General features: G+C 41.3%; 1 pseudogene; it reads left to right on the top strand.

Moving 5' to 3' along the window:
- The first annotated feature begins 228 nt into the window (after positions 1–228).
- Positions 229–1205, top strand: LOC120432808 (annotated as a pseudogene).
- Positions 1206–5943: the final 4738 nt, after the last annotated feature.

Below are 5943 nucleotides of genomic sequence, written 5' to 3'. Positions count from 1 at the left end.
AATGTTTATTTTTCACATGCAAACATGATTAGATCAAAAGGCTCTGGTAAAGAACAAAAAAATTAAAAATAATATAAAAAATATTAACAATAACAGTTAGTTGGATTAAATATTTGAGTTAATGCTGTACTGCATTGTAAATTTAACATTGTGTAATTGATGAGGCCTACCTGTCATTTCTCAAGCATTGTATGTTTAACAGTGTTTTAATCAAATTTCTGCTCTGTCATGCCTGAAAGAAATCATAGCGTTCTAACTGAGTTTGTCCTTACTGGATTCCTGGACTTCATCAGGAGTACTATGGTCTTGTCTCAGCTCTATTGTTTTTTGTATATTTGATAACTATGATAGCAAATGTTACAGTTATTTTTTTAATTGCAACCAACCGCAGCCTCCATAAGCCAATGTATTATATCATTTTAAATCTGAGTGTATGTGATATTCTCTTTAGCACAACCACTTTACCTAAGATCATAAGCAGATATTGGTTTCGATCGGGTAGCATTTCATTTACTGGCTGTTTTATCCAAATGTACTTTGTTCACTATCTCGGTACAGTTAATTCTTATATTCTCTTTCAGATGGCTTTAGATAGGTATTTTGCTATCTGCCATCCTCTCAGATATTCACGTGTTCTTACAAAATCTAATATTTTAATTCTTAGTATTACTGCATGGATTATTGCTAAGGCATGTCCTTTAATGATGGTTATTAGAGCATATCCTCTTCCTTACTGTGCCTCAAACATAATCACTCACTGCTTCTGTGACCATATTGGTATAACAGTCCTGGCATGCACTGACAGGGCCCCTTATTCCATCCCTGCTTTTGTATTTGCAATGGTTGCCCTACTGGGGCCTCTGGCATTTATCATTTTCTCATACTGCTCTATAATTATAGCAGTGTATAAGATAGCAAATGTGCAAGGTCGCCTGAAATCATTGTCCACTTGTAGTACTCAGCTGATAATAATATCCCTCTATTTTTTACCCAGATGTTTTGTATATTTAGCCAGCAATGTGGGCATTACATTTAGTGCTGATGTGCGAATAGTGATCATCATGCTGTACAGCCTTGCCCCACCAATGATCAATCCACTCATATACTGCTTAAGAGCAAAAGACATGAGAGACAGCTTGTTGAAACAATTCTGCAAAAAAAACATTCCACAAAAAGCTGAGGTTGCAGCTATTAGCAACTCATAAGAAACATCACCTTAACATGCTTTAAATTGTCCTATTCTAATGGGGAGGCAAAGAGATTCTTCCATTTCATTAAGGAGTCTTTTGCTGGATTAGTGTATAGAAAAGTGTTATATTTTCAGTGGTACCCCTCGCAGGGTACAGAGGTGACACTTCCTGGCATGTGACTTAAATTATTTATTGCTTCTACTGAATCCAGAAAATAATCTCAGAGCATAAAGGAGTTCTATTTAATCAAATTGGCAGTTTATGCTATGATATGATATGATATGATATGATATACCTTTATTAGTCCCACAAGGGGAATTTTCATAAGGCTGCCGAGCTATTGCACGCAATGGCGGCGCCATCTTACCCTCCGACCATACATACATTAAAGTTTAACATTAAATTCTTTAGTTTTCCTTTTTAATTTGAAAAACCCACAATAACAAGAACTTTAATACCAAGGTGTGTGTTTTATTTTTTCTGTTTTGGGGATTCTTCACTTTGTTTATTGCTTTTTGTAAGGAAAAATTGTATTGGAATGTAATTATAGAAGAAATGAATTGTAGTGTTTGTTAAATCATTTGAAACTGGTATACAACTTTGAATAAATTAGCGTGGAAAATGCATCATTTCTATTATTTACCATGATATTTTTGTTTTATGTTACAAATAATGATGCAGCTTAATCATCAGTTATAACAAATTTTGCTAATATATGTATGTGTGAATGATTTCAAAATTTCATTCCAATTAAATTTAAAATTCCCCCTTTAGCGCCATCCCTTTTACACCTACAGCTGACATGAAGTGAGAATAGAAATCAACACAGTGTTCTTAGAAACTTGAATTGAAGTGTTTGAAAATGTGTAAGGATTTTCAAACACCAGAGGACACTCTGGTGGTGGCCCCGTGGAGGTAACTACAGCATCTGAAAGACGGTCATTTACACAAGCCCTTTGATCTCTCTCAGTCACGAATTCATAATTCAACTCTGTATGAAAAAAAAACAAAATAAAAGAAAAAAAATTCCTGAAGCAACTTTAAGGAAAGTTCATAGTGTTATTTGAGGAAAAGAGCTTTGCATCATGCATGTCTCTCTTTATCTGATAAGCAAATTTGCATATTATAGATTAGTGCAGTGGTTCTCAAACTTTTTTTGCCAGGCCCCCCTTTTTTACAAGAAAAATGTTCGCGCCCCCCCCCGCACAAACACATCCTCCAAACACACACACCCATATTTTGTTTACAAACTCCATTGCGGTTTATTTCACACCTCAAACATTTAGTAAACAATTAAGCAAATACAAGTAAACGGCAATAAATTACAGGTAGTAATAAAATATACTACTAACTCTTTTACGTTACGTCCACACCTACACGGGTATTTTTGCAAACGCAGCTGTTTCTATGCGTTTGGGCTTTTCGTCAACACGTAAACGGCGTTGCGATTCACCGAAAACGGAGATTATTTAAAACTCCTTTGTGGACGAGGATTACAGAGTTCGTCACGCAACGTCAAAGGTATGTGCCTCTTTTCACGTCACGCTGTGCGCCACGTTATTGTTTAAATGAGATGAATTGCAGAATGGCAGATAGAGACAAAATACTGTTACTGTTAATCTGACTATCTTCAGGTTTTACAGCTTACATATACACACGCAGTTACTGTCCCTCCATTTAAAAAGGCAGAGGCGTCACGGTGTAATTATTTTACATGTAGTTGTTTTTTTCCTGTGTAATAATATTCAACATTGCTATCAATACATTTTTCAAAAAAATGTCTCTCTGTGCAAAATGGGTTTAAACACATAAACAGCTGTGGGATACTGTTTGTCCGTGATTTGAACCGGGGGAACAAATTATGGCAGGATCAGCCTGATATTATTTGTATCCCACTGTAACTTTACTGTATAATGAGTTAACATGTCCAAAATGTCAGGAGTAGTTAGTTATTACAAGAAGTGTTTGTGAACTAAAAATCAAGAATGTGGGAGACTGTTTGTCCGTGATTTGGAGAGCCCAGCGCGTGCTCCCGACGCTGGGAAACTAATTTTGCAGGGGAGACCTACCTTGCTTGTGCAGGTGAAGCCAAAGGGAAGATATGCTTCACCATATTTTCCTGTCTTTGGCTTGGAAGGAAGTTGGTTTGGAAACATATTTGGCGATGCTTCATCTCCTGCTTTGCGTTTATGTGGGAGCCCCGTCAAAAAACCTGTCCACAGTGTCCAAGCGCTCTTTTTTTTTTTTTTTTTTCATACCGCCCCCCCCAATGGCTCTGCGCCCCCCCTAGGGGGCGGGCCCCACACTTTGGGAACCTCTGGATTAGTAAATGTTATTCTAAATTTATTTTATTTCCAAAGCACCATAAATTTTAGAAAATGACTTTAAACACCTCCACAGACTTTTTCTACTGTGAATTGTTTGTCTTCTATTAGCACTTTCATTATGGGAAAGTCTTAAATCAGTCCTCATTCAGAATAAGAACATAAACTTGAGCTCTATTAACATTTAACCACATCAAATTTACCATTGCAGTGAGGCTGGGAAAATAGCATGAACCCCTGCAGAGGGCATCGCTCCATCACAGGAATAACAGAGAGACAGACAATCAAACACTCACTATCACATCCTACAGCCATAACCACTGAATTCATTCTCGTTTCATATTAAATATCCATCTCTACAACTGCCCACTCTCATCTAAATAACATCTTGAGACTCCAGCCTCATACCTCCATCCTGCACTACTGTAAAGCTGTCCAGTTTTGTCTGCCTATTAAAGCTCTGGACATGTTGCAGTTTGTTCAAAACTCAGTTGCAGAGTTCTTACCCACACTAAGTGCTGCAAACATATCACCCCCTCACTTATACACTTCCATTGGCTCTATTGCTTCTCAGTGATCTGATCTTCTCCACTGTATTCCATCTTGGATCCTTCGTTTCACACATAAAGGAACTCTCCATACGTCACACCAGACTATCGTCATTTAGGGACAGAGCCTTCATTGCTGTTGCCCTCATTCTCTCAAACAGGCTCCCTGTGAGAATTGTAATGCCCTGTCTCTGGTCATTTTCTAAAAACTGTTGAAATGCCACCTATTCACTGATGCCTTTGGCCTTTGAGATTTTTGTTTTAATCAAACTTAGGCTTCTTAAAATGTGCTATATAAATCTGATGTATTATTATAATTTATTAAATGCATCTGTCAATATGTCTTTGGACTGTAGCAAGAAATCAGAACACTCAGAGAAGACACACACAGACACAGGGAAAACTAAGCACTTCTCAGTGTAAAGCAACCATGCTTACTAACTGAACCTATGTGCTGTCTGTAAAAACAAGACTCAGGTCTGTCTCATTGTCAGATCTACAAGTGTATGATAGCTCAGTTGCACACTGTGATGGGGCGTGGTCTGCGGTGTCGCTGCAGGGGAGGCGGATGCACCTGAGTGGCATCCGCAATCACGCCTTGTTGGGTTTAAAGTGTGAACTGGTTCCTGTCATGGTGTTGTTGTTGTCAGTGTGTAGCTGCGAGCAGCAAAGCTGCAGTCATCTGGAGTGTACAGCAACCGTAGTAATAAAAGATGCTGAAAAGCATGAAACCGTCATCGGGTCTGCTGTGGTTTTGTTACAGTGGTGTCAAAATCCAGGAGGGGGACACAGCAGACTCAGGACCGGGCCAGCCAGGGATGGAGCTGGCCAAAATGGGCCACCGGGAGCAGGACTGATCTGACCAGCTGATCACGAGTCTGGCAGCTCATGTTGGTTCCTGGCCAACACTGCCACCACCCCCACCGGCAACCCTCGATTGCACTGGAACTGAGGCCCGGACTAGTGGGTGAAGGCAGCCAGGATTCAGCCTGCCTCTGCATCCGTCCCCACACCTCGGGTGAGAGTGGCTGGTGCCCAGCAGGGGCCTGCACCTATTCCTGGATCTTCAGTGGAGAAGATCCACTGAGCAACTGCTGGGCCCACCACCAGCCCTGAGGGACCTCACCAGCCAGAGGTGGAGGACGAGGCGCACGAGGGACCTCATCAGCCAGAGACGTAGTTCGAGGGGCGCGAGGGTCCTGGCAAGCTTGAGTTTGGTGTGCTGGCTAGACCGGCCTAAGGTCAGCATGTTGAGTGGTCCTGTGCGCCGGCCATATGCCAAGCCACCTGGGAGCTTCCACTCACATCCACGCCTCCTGCGCCAAATGTCCGTCGAGCTGCCTGTGAGCCCTGGCTCACGGCTGCGATTGCTACGCCACTGCCACTTGCCACATGGGTGGCCCCCAGACAAGCTGCGTGGTTGCTGCTGGACACATAGGCAGCCCCGGAACCACCTCGTCTGACACCTCCCTGTCGTTGGCTCAGGGGATTTAGGAGGCGCCAGTTTTGACACCCCTAAATCGGGCCATTTCTGTTGATGATTTAACTTCTACTTCGCTGAGCATGGCGCTATTTAATGCCCGATCAATGACAAATAAAACATTCTTGTTGAATGATTTTATTCTTTCCAAAAAACTGGATTTCTTATTTCTAACTGAAACCTGGCAGCGCAATGGTGACTACTCATCCCTCATCGAACTTTGACCAGGCGGGTACTCCTTCATCAGCCGGCCTCAGTCGTCTGGTTGAGGAAGTCGGTGTTTGGAAGCCGGTTTCACTGTCGCTCAGTAATGGTCGGACATTTTTCATCATTTAAATTACAGCTGGTTAAAATTGGAAATAAAGATCCACTTTACTGTGATGTAGTGTATCGTCCACCTG

Source organism: Oreochromis aureus, linkage group 14 (assembly GCF_013358895.1).
Source record: "Oreochromis aureus strain Israel breed Guangdong linkage group 14, ZZ_aureus, whole genome shotgun sequence".
Lineage (NCBI taxonomy): Eukaryota > Metazoa > Chordata > Actinopteri > Cichliformes > Cichlidae > Oreochromis > Oreochromis aureus.
The sequence above is the reverse complement of the archived record's forward strand: the minus strand, read 5'-3'. Positions and strand labels throughout refer to the sequence as shown.